We start from the raw sequence: 14695 nt of genomic DNA on the forward strand, positions 1-14695 counted from the left end.
GAGAAATGATCCTGCCCATAAAAGCTTACACTCTACAGGAGAGAGAAGACTGCCCATAAGAGCTTACACTCTACAGGAGAGAGAAGACCCTGTCCATAAGAGCTTACACTCTACAGGAGAGAGGATTCTACCCATAAGAGCTTACACTCTACAGGAGAGAGGATTCTACCCATAAGAGCTTACACTCTACAGGAGAGAGGACCCTGCCCATAAGAGCTTACACTCTACAGGAGAGAGGTCCCTGCCCATAAGAGCTTACACTCTACAGGAGAGAGAAGACCCTGTCCATAAGAGCTTACACTCTACAGGAGAGAGGACCCTGCCCATAAGAGCTTACACTCTACAGGAGAGAGGACCCTGCCTATAAGAGCTTACACTGTACAGGAGAGAGGACACTGCCCATAAGAGCTTACACTGTACAGGTGAGAGGACCCTGCCCATGAGAGCTTACACTCTACAGGGCAGAGGACCCTGTCCATAAGAGCTTACACTCTACAAGAGAGAGGACCCTGCCCATAAGAGCTTACACTCTACAGGAGAGAGGACCCTGCCCATAAGAGCTTACACTCTACAGGAGAGAGGTCCCTTCCCATAAGAGATTACACTCTACAGGAGAAAGGATCCTGCCCATCAGAGCTTACACTCTACAGGAGAGAGGACCCTGTCCATAAGAGCTTACACTCTACAGGAGAAAGGATCCTGCCCATCAGAGCTTACACTCTACAGGAGAGAGGACCCTGTCCATAAGAGCTTACACTCTACAAGAGAGAGGACCCTGCCCATAAGAGCTTACACTCTACAGGAGAGAGGACCCTGCCCATAAGAGCTTACACTCTACAGGAGAGAGGTCCCTTCCCATAAGAGATTACACTCTACAGGAGAGAGGACCCTACCCATAAGAGCTTACACTCTACAGGGGAGAGGTCCCTTCCCATAAGAGCTTACACTCTACAGTAGAGAGGACCCTACCCATAAGAGCTTACACTCTACAGGAGAGAGGACCCTACCCATAAGAGCTTAAACTCTATAGGAGAGAGGACACTGCCCATAAGAGCTTACACTCTGCAGGGGAGAGGTCCCTTCCCATAAGAGCTTACACTCTACAGTAGAGAGGACCCTACCCATAAGAGCTTACACTCTACAGGAGAGAGGACCCTACCCATAAGAGCTTAAACTCTATAGGAGAGAGGACACTGCCCATAAGAGCTTACACTCTGCAGGAGAAAGGACCCTGCCCATAAGAGCTTACACTCTACAGGAGAGAGGACCCTGCCCATAAGAGCTTACACTCTAAAGGAGAAAGGATCCTGCCCATCAGAGCTTACACTCTACAGGAGAGAGAAGACTGCCCATAAGAGCTTACACTCTACAGGAGAGAGAAGACCCTGTCCATAAGAGCTTACACTCTACAGGAGAGAGGATTCTGCCCATAAGAGCTTACACTCTACAGGAGAGAGGACCCTGCCCATAAGAGCTTACACTCTACAGGAGAGAGGTCCCTGCCCATAAGAATTTACACTCTACAGGAGAGAGGACCCTGCCCATAAGAGCTTACACTCTACAGGAGAGAGGACCCTGCCCATAAGAGCTTACGCTCTACAAGAGAGAGGACCCTGCCCATAACAGCTTACACTCTACAGGAGAGAGGACCCTGCCCATAAGAGCTTACACTCTACAGGAGAGAGGTCCCTGCCCATAAGAGCTTACACTCTACAGGAGAGAGGGCCCTGCCCCTAAGAGCTTACACTCTACAGGAGAGAGGACACTGCCCATAAGAGCCTACACTCTAAAGGAGAGAGGACCCTGCCCATAAGAGCTTACACTCTACAGGAGAGAGGACCCTGCCCATAAGAGCTTACACTCTACAGGAAAGAAATCCCTGCCCATAAGAGCTTACACTCTACAGGAGAGAGGACCCTGCCTATAAGAGCTTACACTGTACAGGAGAGAGGACACTGCCCATAAGAGCTTACACTCTACAGGAGAGAGGACCCTGCCCATGAGAGCTTACACTCTACAGGGGAGAGGACCCTGTCCATAAGAGATTACACTCTACAGGAGAGAGGACCCTGCCCATAAGAGCTTACACTCTACAGGAGAGAGGTCCCTTCCCATAAGAGATTACACTCTACAGTAGAGAGGACCCTACCCATAAGAGCTTACACTCTACAGGAGAGAGGACCCTACCCATAAGAGCTTACACTCTACAGGAGGGAGGACACTGCCCATAAGAGCTTACACTCTACAGGAGAGAGGACCCTGCCCATAAGAGCTTATACTCTACAGGAGAAAGGACCCTGCCCATAAGAGCTTACACTCTACAGGAGAGAGGACCCTGCCCATAAGAGCTTACACTCTACAGGAGAGAGGACCCTGCCCATAAGAGCTTATACTCTACAGGAGAAAGGACCCTGCCCATAAGAGCTTACACTCTACAGGAGAGAGGACCCTACCCATAAGAGCTTACACTCTACAGGAGAGAGGACCCTACCCATAAGAGCTTACACTCTACAGGAGGGAGGACACTGCCCATAAGAGCTTACACTCTACAGGAGAGAGGACCCTGCCCATAAGAGCTTATACTCTACAGGAGAAAGGACCCTGCCCATAAGAGCTTACACTCTACAGGAGAGAGGACCCTGCCCATAAGAGCTTACACTCTACAGGAGAGAGAAGACTGCCCATAAGAGCTTACACTCTACAGGAGAAAGGATCCTGCCCATAAGAGCTTACACTCTACAGGAGAGAGAAGACTGCCCATAAGAGCTTACACTCTACAGGAGAGAGAAGACCCTGTCCATAAGAGCTTACACTCTACAGGAGAGAGGATTCTGCCCATAAGAGCTTACACTCTACAGGAGAGAGGACCCTGCCCATAAGAGCTTACACTCTACAGGAGAGAGGTCCCTGCCCATAAGAGCTTACACTCTACAGGAGAGAGGACCCTGCCCATAGGAGCTTACACTCTACAGGAGACAGGACCCTGCCCATAAGAGCTTACACTCTATAGGAGAGAGGATCCTGTACACAAGAGCTTACACTCTACAGGAAAGGGGGCCCTGCCCATAAGAGCTTGCACTCTACAGGAAAGAGGACCCTGCCCATAAGAGCTTACACTGTACCGGAGAGAGGACCCTGCCCATAAGAGCTTACACTCTAAAGGAGAGAGAACCCTGCCCATAAGAGCTTACTCTCTACAGGAGAGAGGACACTGTCCATAAGAGCTTACACCCTACAGGAGAGAGGACCCTGCCCATAAGAGCTTACACTGTACAGGAAAGGGGGCCCTGCCCATAAGAGCTTACACTGTACAGAAGAGAGGACCCTGCCCATAAGAGCTTACACTCTACAGGAGAGAGAACCCTGCCCATAAGAGCTTACACTCTACAGGAGAGAGAACCCTGCCCATAAGAGCTTACACTCTACAGGAGAGAGGACCCTGCCCATAAGAGCTTACACTCTACAGGGGAGAGGTCCCTGCCCATAAGAGCTTACACTCTACAGGAGAGAGGACCCTGCCCATAAGAGCTTACACTCTACAGGAGAGAGGACCCTGACCATAAGAGCTTACAATCTACAGGAGAGAGGTCCCTGCCCATAAGAGCTTACACTCTACAGGAGAGAGGACCCTGCCCATAAGAGCTTACACTCTACAGGAGAGAGGACCCTGCCCATAAGAGCTTACACTCTACAGGAGAGAAGTCCCTGCCCATAAGAGCTTACACTGTACAGGAGAGAGGACCCTGCCCATAAGAGCTTACACTCTACAGGAGAGAGGACCCTGCCCATAAGAGCTTACACTGTAAAGGAGAGAGGACCCTGCTCATAAGAGCTTACACTCTAAAGGAGAGAGAACCCTGCCCATAAGAGCTTACACTCTACAGGAGAGAGGATTCTGCCCATAAGAGCTTACACTCTACAGGAGAGAGGTCCCTGCCCATAAGAGCTTACGCTCTACAGGAGAGAGGACCCTGCCCATAAGAGCTTACACTCTAAAGGAGAGAGAACCCTGCCCATAAGAGCTTACAGTCTACAGGAGAGAGGACCCTGCCCATAAGAGCTTACACTCTACAGGAGAGAGGTCCCTGCCCATAAGAGCTTACGCTCTACAGGAGAGAGGACCCTGCCCATAAGAGCTTACACTCGACAGGAGAGAGGTCCCTGCCCATAAGAGCATTCCACTCTACAGGAGAGAGGACCCTGCCCATAAGAGCTTACACTCTCTACAGGAGGGAGGTCCCTGCCCATAAGAGCTTACACTCTACAGGAGAGAGGACCCTGCCCATAGGAGCTTACACTCTACAGGAGAAAGGACCCTGCCCATAAGAGCTTACACTCTATAGGAGAGAGGATCCTGTACACAAGAGCTTACACTCTACAGGAAAGGGGGCCCTGCCCATAAGAGCTTGCACTCTACAGGAAAGAGGACCCTGCCCATAAGAGCTTACACTGTACTGGAGAGAGGACCCTGCCCATAAGAGCTTACACTCTAAAGGAGAGAGAACCCTGCCCATAAGAGCTTACTCTCTACAGGAGAGAGGACACTGTCCATAAGAGCTTACACCCTACAGGAGAGAGGACCCTGCCCATAAGAGCTTACACTGTACAGGAGAGAGGTCCCTGCCCATAAGAGCTAACACTGTACAGGAAAGGGGGCCCTGCCCATAAGAGCTTACACTGTACAGAAGAGAGGACCCTGCCCATAAGAGCTTACACTCTACAGGAGAGAGAACCCTGCCCATAAGAGCTTACACTCTACAGGAGAGAGAACCCTGCCCATAAGAGCTTACACTCTACAGGAGAGAGGACCCTTCCCATAAGAGCTTACACTCTACAGGGGAGAGGTCCCTGCCCATAAGAGCTTACACTCTACAGGAGAGAGGACCCTGCCCATAAGAGCTTACACTCTACAGGAGAGAGGACCCTGACCATAAGAGCTTACAATCTACAGGAGAGAGGTCCCTGCCCATAAGAGCTTACACTCTACAGGAGAGAGGACCCTGCCCATAAGAGCTTACACTCTACAGGAGAGAGGACCCTGCCCATAAGAGCTTACACTCTACAGGAGAGAAGTCCCTGCCCATAAGAGCTTACACTGTACAGGAGAGAGGACCCTGCCCATAAGAGCTTACACTCTACAGGAGAGAGGACCCTGCCCATAAGAGCTTACACTGTACAGGAGAGAGGACCCTGCTCATTAGAGCTTACACTCTAAAGGAGAGAGAACCCTGCCCATAAGAGCTTACACTCTACAGGAGAGAGGATTCTGCCCATAAGAGCTTACACTCTACAGGAGAGAGGTCCCTGCCCATAAGAGCTTACGCTCTACAGGAGAGAGGACCCTGCCCATAAGAGCTTACACTCTAAAGGAGAGAGAACCCTGCCCATAAGAGCTTACAGTCTACAGGAGAGAGGACCCTGCCCATAAGAGCTTACACTCTACAGGAGAGAGGTCCCTGCCCATAAGAGCTTACGCTCTACAGGAGAGAGGACCCTGCCCATAAGAGCTTACACTCGACAGGAGAGAGGTCCCTGCCCATAAGAGCATTCCACTCTACAGGAGAGAGGATCGTGCCCATAAGAACTTACACTCTCTACAGGAGGGAGGTCCCTGCCCATAAGAGCTTACACTCTACAGGAGAGAGGGCCCTGCCCCTAAGAGCTTACACTCTACAGGAGAGAGGACCCTGCCCATAAGAGCTTACACTCTAAAGGAGAGAGGACCCTGCCCATAAGAGCTTACACTCTACAGGAGAGAGGACCCTGCCCATAAGAGCTTACACTCTACAGGAGAGAAGTCCCTGCCCATAAGAGCTTACACTGTACAGGAGAGAGGACCCTGCCCATAAGAGCTTACACTCTACAGGAGAGAGGACCCTGCCCATAAGAGCTTACACTCTACAGGAGAGAGGACCCTGCCCATAAGAGCTTACACTCTAAAGGAGAGAGAACCCTGCCCATAAGAGCTTACACTCTACAGGAGAGAGGACCCTGCCCATAAGAGCTTACACTCTACAGGGGAGGGGTCCCTGCCCATAAGAGCTTACACTCTACAGGAGAGAGGACCCTGCCCATAAGAGCTTACACTCTACAGGAGAGAGGACCCTGCCCATATGAGCTTACACTGTACAGGAGAGAGGACCCTGCCCATAAGAGCTTACACTCTACAGGAGAGAGGACCCTGCCCATAAGAGCTTACACTCTACAGGAGACAGGACCCTGCCCATAAGAGCTTACACTCTATAGGAGAGAGGATCCTGTACACAAGAGCTTACACTCTACAGGAAAGGGGGCCCTGCCCATAAGAGCTTGCACTCTACAGGAGAGAGGACCCTGCCCATAAGAGCTTACACTGTACCGGAGAGAGGACCCTGCCCATAAGAGCTTACACTCTAAAGGAGAGAGAACCCTGCCCATAAGAGCTTACTCTCTACAGGAGAGAGGACACTGTCCATAAGAGCTTACACTCTACAGGAGACAGGACCCTGCCCATAAGAGCTTACACCCTACAGGAGAGAGGACCCTGCCCATAAGAACTTACACTGTACAGGAGAGAGGTCCCTGCCCATAAGAGCTTACACTGTACAGGAGAGAGAACCCTGCCCATAAGAGCTTACACTCTACAGGAGAGAGGACCCTGCCCATAAGAGCTTACACTCTACAGGGGAGAGGTCCCTGCCCATAAGAGCTTACACTCTACAGGAGAGAGGACCCTGCCCATAAGAGCTTACACTCTACAGGAGAGAGGACCCTGCCCATAAGAGCTTACACTCTACAGGAGAGAGGACCCTGCCCATAAGAGCTTACACTCTACAGGAGAGAGAACCCTGCCCCTAAGAGCTTACACTCTACAGGAGAGAGGACCCTGCCCATAAGAGCTTATACTCTACAGGAGAAAGGACCCTGCCCATAAGAGCTTACACTCTACAGGAGAGAGGACCCTGCCCATAAGAGCTTACACTCTACAGGAGAAAGGATCCTGCCCATAAGAGCTTACACTCTACAGGAGAAAGGATCCTGCCCATAAGAGCTTACACTCTACAGGAGAGAGAAGACTGCCCATAAGAGCTTACACTCTACAGGAGAGAGAAGACCCTGTCCATAAGAGCTTACACTCTACAGGAGAGAGGATTCTGCCCATAAGAGCTTACACTCTACAGGAGAGAGGACCCTGCCCATAAGAGCTTACACTCTACAGGAGAGAGGTCCCTGCCCATAAGAGCTTACACTCTACAGGAGAGAGGACCCTGCCCATAGGAGCTTACACTCTACAGGAGACAGGACCCTGCCCATAAGAGCTTACACTCTATAGGAGAGAGGATCCTGTACACAAGAGCTTACACTCTACAGGAAAGGGGGCCCTGCCCATAAGAGCTTGCACTCTACAGGAAAGAGGACCCTGCCCATAAGAGCTTACACTGTACCGGAGAGAGGACCCTGCCCATAAGAGCTTACACTCTAAAGGAGAGAGAACCCTGCCCATAAGAGCTTACTCTCTACAGGAGAGAGGACACTGTCCATAAGAGCTTACACCCTACAGGAGAGAGGACCCTGCCCATAAGAGCTTACACTGTACAGGAGAGAGGTCCCTGCCCATAAGAGCTAACACTGTACAGGAAAGGGGGCCCTGCCCATAAGAGCTTACACTGTACAGAAGAGAGGACACTGCCCATAAGAGCTTACACTCTACAGGAGAGAGAACCCTGCCCATAAGAGCTTACACTCTACAGGAGAGAGAACCCTGCCCATAAGAGCTTACACTCTACAGGAGAGAGGACCCTGCCCATAAGAGCTTACACTCTACAGGGGAGCAGTCCCTGCCCATAAGAGCTTACACTCTACAGGAGAGAGGACCCTGCCCATAAGAGCTTACACTCTACAGGAGAGAGGACCCTGACCATAAGAGCTTACAATCTACAGGAGAGAGGTCCCTGCCCATAAGAGCTTACACTCTACAGGAGAGAGGACCCTGCCCATAAGAGCTTACACTCTACAGGAGAGAGGATTCTGCCCATAAGAGCTTACACTCTACAGGAGAGAGGTCCCTGCCCATAAGAGCTTACGCTCTACAGGAGAGAGGACCCTGCCCATAAGAGCTTACACTCTAAAGGAGAGAGAACCCTGCCCATAAGAGCTTACAGTCTACAGGAGAGAGGACCCTGCCCATAAGAGCTTACACTCTACAGGAGAGAGGTCCCTGCCCATAAGAGCTTACGCTCTACAGGAGAGAGAACCCTGCCCATAAGAGCTTACACTCTACAGGAGAGAGGTCCCTGCCCATAAGAGCTTCCACTCTACCGGAGAGAGGATCCTGCCCATAAGAACTTACACTCTCTACAGGAGGGAGGTCCCTGCCCATAAGAGCTTACACTCTACAGGAGAGAGGGCCCTGCCCCTAAGAGCTTACACTCTACAGGAGAGAGGACCCTGACCATAAGAGCTTACACTCTAAAGGAGAGAGGACCCTGCCCATAAGAGCTTACACTCTACAGGAGAGAGGACCCTGCCCATAAGAGCTTACACTCTACAGGAGAGAAGTCCCTGCCCATAAGAGCTTACACTCTACAGGAGAGAGGATCCTGTACACAAGAGCTTACACTCTACAGGAAAGGGGGCCCTGCCCATAAGAGCTTGCACTCTACAGGAAAGAGGACCCTGCCCATAAGAGCTTACACTGTACCGGAGAGAGGACCCTGCCCATAAGAGCTTACACTCTAAAGGAGAGAGAACCCTGCCCATAAGAGCTTACTCTCTACAGGAGAGAGGACACTGTCCATAAGAGCTTACACCCTACAGGAGAGAGGACCCTGCCCATAAGAGCTTACACTGTACAGGAGAGAGGTCCCTGCCCATAAGAGCTAACACTGTACAGGAAAGGGGGCCCTGCCCATAAGAGCTTACACTGTACAGAAGAGAGGACACTGCCCATAAGAGCTTACACTCTACAGGAGAGAGAACCCTGCCCATAAGAGCTTACACTCTACAGGAGAGAGAACCCTGCCCATAAGAGCTTACACTCTACAGGAGAGAGGACCCTGACCATAAGAGCTTACAATCTACAGGAGAGAGGTCCCTGCCCATAAGAGCTTACACTCTACAGGAGAGAGGACCCTGCCCATAAGAGCTTACACTCTACAGGAGAGAGGACCCTGCCCATAAGAGCTTACACTCTACAGGAGAGAAGTCCCTGCCCATAAGAGCTTACACTGTACAGGAGAGAGGTCCCTGCCCATAAGAGCTTACACTCTACAGGAGAGAGGACCCTGCTCATAAGAGCTTACACTCTAAAGGAGAGAGAACCCTGCCCATAAGAGCTTACACTCTACAGGAGAGAGGATTCTGCCCATAAGAGCTTACACTCTACAGGAGAGAGGTCCCTGCCCATAAGAGCTTACGCTCTACAGGAGAGAGGACCCTGCCCATAAGAGCTTACACTCTAAAGGAGAGAGAACCCTGCCCATAAGAGCTTACAGTCTACAGGAGAGAGGACCCTGCCCATAAGAGCTTACACTCTACAGGAGAGAGGTCCCTGCCCATAAGAGCTTACGCTCTACAGGAGAGAGGTCCCTGCCCATAAGAGCTTCCACTCTACCGGAGAGACGATCCTGCCCATAAGAACTTACACTCTCTACAGGAGGGAGGTCCCTGCCCATAAGAGCTTACACTCTACAGGAGAGAGGGCCCTGTCCCTAAGAGCTTACACTCTACAGGAGAGAGGACCCTGACCATAAGAGCTTACACTCTAAAAGAGAGAGGACCCTGCCCATAAGAGCTTACACTCTACACGAGAGAGGACCCTGCCCATAAGAGCTTACACTCTACAGGAGAGAAGTCCCTGCCCATAAGAGCTTACACTGTACAGGAGAGAGGACCCTGCCCATAAGAGCTTACACTCTACAGGAGAGAGGACCCTGCCCATAAGAGCTTACACTGTACAGGAGAGAGGACCCTGCCCATAAGAGCTTACACTCTAAAGGAGAGAGAACCCTGCCCATAAGAGCTTACACTCTACAGGAGAGAGGACCCTGCCCATAAGAGCTTACACTCTACAGGAGAGAGGACCCTGCCCATAAGAGCTTACACTGTACAGGAGAGAGGACCCTGCCCATAAGAGCTTACACTCTAAAGGAGAGAGAACCCTGCCCATAAGAGCTTACACTCTACAGGAGAGAGGACCCTGCCCATAAGAGCTTACACTCTACAGGGGAGGGGTCCCTGCCCATAAGAGCTTACACTCTACAGGAGAGAGGACCCTGCCCATAAGAGCTTACACTCTACAGGAGAGAGGACCCTGCCCATAAGAGCTTACACTGTACAGGAGAGAGGACCCTGCCCATAAGAGCTTACACTCTACAGGAGAGAGGACCCTGCCCATAAGAGCTTACACTCTACAGGAGACAGGACCCTGCCCATAAGAGCTTACACTCTATAGGAGAGAGGATCCTGTACACAAGAGCTTACACTCTACAGGAAAGGGGGCCCTGCCCATAAGAGCTTGCACTCTACAGGAGAGAGGACCCTGCCCATAAGAGCTTACACTGTACCGGAGAGAGGACCCTGCCCATAAGAGCTTACACTCTAAAGGAGAGAGAACCCTGCCCATAAGAGCTTACTCTCTACAGGAGAGAGGACACTGTCCATAAGAGCTTACACTCTACAGGAGACAGGACCCTGCCCATAAGAGCTTACACCCTACAGGAGAGAGGACCCTGCCCATAAGAACTTACACTGTACAGGAGAGAGGTCCCTGCCCATAAGAGCTTACACTGTACAGGAAAGGGGGCCCTGCCCATAAGAGCTTACACTGTACAGAAGAGAGGACCCTGCCCATAAGAGCTTACACTATACAGGAGAGAGAACCCTGCCCATAAGAGCTTACACTCTACAGGAGAGAGAACCCTGCCCATAAGAGCTTACACTCTACAGGAGAGAGGACCCTGCCCATAAGAGCTTACACTGTACAGAAGAGAGGACCCTGACCATAAGAGCTTACAATCTACAGGAGAGAGGTCCCTGCCCATAAGAGCTTACACTCTACAGGAGAGAGGACCCTGCCCATAAGAGCTTACACTCTACAGGAGAGAGGACCCTGCCCATAAGAGCTTACACTCTACAGGAGAGAAGTCCCTGCCCATAAGAGCTTATACTGTACAGGAGAGAGGACCCTGCCCATAAGAGCTTACACTGTACAGGAGAGAGGACCCTGCTCATAAGAGCTTACACTCTACAGGAGAGAGGATTCTGCCCATAAGAGCTTACACTCTACAGGAGAGAGGTCCCTGCCCATAAGAGCTTACGCTCTACCGGAGAGAGGACCCTGCCCATAAGAGCTTACACTCTAAAGGAGAGAGAACCCTGCCCATAAGAGCTTACAGTCTACAGGAGAGAGGACCCTGCCCATAAGAGCTTACACTCTACAGGAGAGAGGTCCCTGCCCATAAGAGCTTACGCTCTACAGGAGAGAGGACCCTGCCCATAAGAGCTTACACTCTACAGGAGAGAGGTCCCTGCCCATAAGAGCTTCCACTCTACAGGAGAGAGGATCCTGCCCATAAGAACTTACACTCTCTACAGGAGGGAGGTCCCTGCCCATAAGAGCTTACACTCTACAGGAGAGAGGGCCCTGCCCCTAAGAGCTTACACTCTACAGGAGAGAGGACCCTGCCCATAAGAGCGTACACTCTAAAGGAGAGAGGACCCTGCCCATAAGAGCTTACACTCTACAGGAGAGAGGACCCTGCCCATAAGAGCTTACACTCTACAGGAGAGAAGTCCCTGCCCATAAGAGCTTACACTGTACAGGAGAGAGGACCCTGCCCATGAGAGCTTACACTCTACAGGAGAGAGGACCCTGCCCATAAGAGCTTACACTGTACAGGAGAGAGGACCCTGCCCATAAGAGCTTACACTCTAAAGGAGAGAGAACCCTGCCCATAAGAGCTTACACTCTACAGGAGAGAGGACCCTGCCCATAAGAGCTTACACTCTACAGGGGAGGGGTCCCTGCCCATAAGAGCTTACACTCTACAGGAGAGAGGACCCTGCCCATAAGAGCTTACACTCTACAGGAGAGAGGACCATGCCCATAAGAGCTTACACTGTACAGGAGAGAGGACCCTGCCCATAAGAGCTTACACTCTACAGGAGAGAGGACCCTGCCCATAAGAGCTTACACTCTACAGGAGACAGGACCCTGCCCATAAGAGCTTACACTCTATAAGAGAGAGGATCCTGTACACAAGAGCTTACACTCTACAGGAAAGGGGGCCCTGCCCATAAGAGCTTGCACTCTACAGGAGAGAGGACCCTGCCCATAAGAGCTTACACTGTACCGGAGAGAGGACCCTGCCCATAAGAGCTTACACTCTAAAGGAGAGAGAACCCTGCCCATAAGAGCTTACTCTCTACAGGAGAGAGGACACTGTCCATAAGAGCTTACACTCTACAGGAGACAGGACCCTGCCCATAAGAGCTTACACCCTACAGGAGAGAGGACCCTGCCCATAAGAACTTAGACTGTACAGGAGAGAGGTCCCTGCCCATAAGAGCTTACACTGTACAGCAAAGGGGGCCCTGCCCATAAGAGCTTACACTGTACAGAAGAGAGGACCCTGGCCATAAGAGCTTACACTATATAGGAGAGAGAACCCTGCCCATAAGAGCTTCCACTCTACAGGAGAGAGAACCCTGCCCATAAGAGCTTACACTCTACAGGAGAGAGGACCCTGCCCATAAGAGCTTACACTCTACAGGGGAGAGGTCCCTGCCCATAAGAGCTTACACTCTACAGGAGAGAGGACCCTGCCCATAAGAGCTTACACTCTACAGCAGAGAGGACCCTGCCCATAAGAGCTTACACTCTACAGGAGAGAGGACCCTGCCCATAAGAGCTTACACTCTACAGGAGAGAGAACCCTGCCCCTAAGAGCTTACACTCTACAGGAGAGAGGACCCTGCCCATAAGAGCTTACACTGTACAGGAGAGAGGACCCTGCCCATAAGAGCTTACACTCTACAGGAGAGAGGACCCTGCCTATAAGAGCTTACACTCTACAGGAGAGAGGACCCTGCACATTAGAGCTTACACTCTACAGGAGAGAGGATTCTGCCCATAAGAGCTTACACTCTACAGGAGAGAGGTCCCTGCCCATAAGAGTTTACGCTCTACAGGAGAGAGGACCCTGCCCATAAGAGCTTACACTCTACAGGAGAGAGGACCCTGCCCCTAAGAGCTTACACTCTACAGGAGAGAGGACCCTGCCCATAAGAGCTTACACTCTAAAGGAGAGAGGACCCTGCCCATAAGAGCTTACACTCTACAGGAGAGAGGACCCTGCCCATAAGAGCTTACACTCTACAGGAGAGAAGTCCCTGCCCATAAGAGCTTACACTGTACAGGAGAGAGGACCCTGCCCATAGGAGCTTACACTCTACAGGAGAGAGGACCCTGCCCATAAGAGCTTACACTGTACAGGAGAGAGGACCCTGCCCATAAGAGCTTACACTCTAAAGGAGAGAGAACCCTGCCCATAAGAGCTTACACTGTACAGGAGAGAGGACCCTGCCCATAAGAGCTTACACTCTACAGGGGAGAGGTCCCTGCCCATAAGAGCTTACACTCTACAGGAGAGAGGACCCTGCCCATAAGAGCTTACACTCTACAGGAGAGAGGACCCTGCCCATAAGAGCTTACACTGTACAGGAGAGAGGACCCTGCCCATAAGAGCTTACACTCTACAGGAGAGAGGACCCTGCCCATAAGAGCTTACACTCTACAGGAGACAGGACCCTGCCCATAAGAGCTTACACTCTATAGGAGAGAGGATCCTGTACACAAGAGCTTACACTCTACAGGAAAGGGGGCCCTGCCCATAAGAGCTTGCACTCTACAGGAGAGAGGACCCTGCCCATAAGAGCTTACACTGTACCGGAGAGAGGACCCTGCCCATAAGAGCTTACACTCTGCAGGAGAGAGAACCCTGCTTATAAGAGCTTACTCTCTACAGGAGAGAGGACACTGTCCATAAGAGCTTACACTCTGCAGGAGAGAGAACCCTGCTTATAAGAGCTTACTCTCTACAGGAGAGAGGACCCTGCCCATAAGAGCTTACACTGTACAGGAAAGGGGGCCCTGCCCATAAGAGCTTACACTGTACAGAAGAGAGGACCCTGCCCATAAGAGCTTACACTATACAGGAGAGAGAACCCTGCCCATAAGAGCTTACACTCTACAGGAGAGAGAACCCTGCCCATAAGAGCTTACACTCTACAGGAGAGAGGACCCTGCCCATAAGAGCTTACACTCTACAGGGGAGAGGACCCTGCCCATAAGAGCTTACACTCTACAGGAGAGAGGACCCTGCCCATAAGAGCTTACACTCTACAGGAGAGAGGACCCTGCCCATAAGAGCTTACACTCTACAGGAGAGAGGACCCTGCCCATAAGAGCTTACACTCTACAGGAGAGAGAACCCTGCCCCTAAGAGCTTACACTCTACAGGAGAGAGGACCCTGCCCATAAGAGCTTACACTGTACAGGAGAGAGGACCCTGCCCATAAGAGCTTACACTCTACAGGAGAGAGAACCCTGCCCATAAGAGCTTACACTGTACAGGAGAGAGGACCCTGACCATAAGAGCTTACACTCTACAGGAGAGAGGTCCCTGCCCATAAGAGCTTACACTCTACAGGAGAG

The sequence above is a fragment of the Engystomops pustulosus genome, chromosome 1 (genome assembly GCF_040894005.1).
Source record: "Engystomops pustulosus chromosome 1, aEngPut4.maternal, whole genome shotgun sequence".
In the NCBI taxonomy this organism is placed as follows: Eukaryota; Metazoa; Chordata; class Amphibia; order Anura; family Leptodactylidae; genus Engystomops; species Engystomops pustulosus.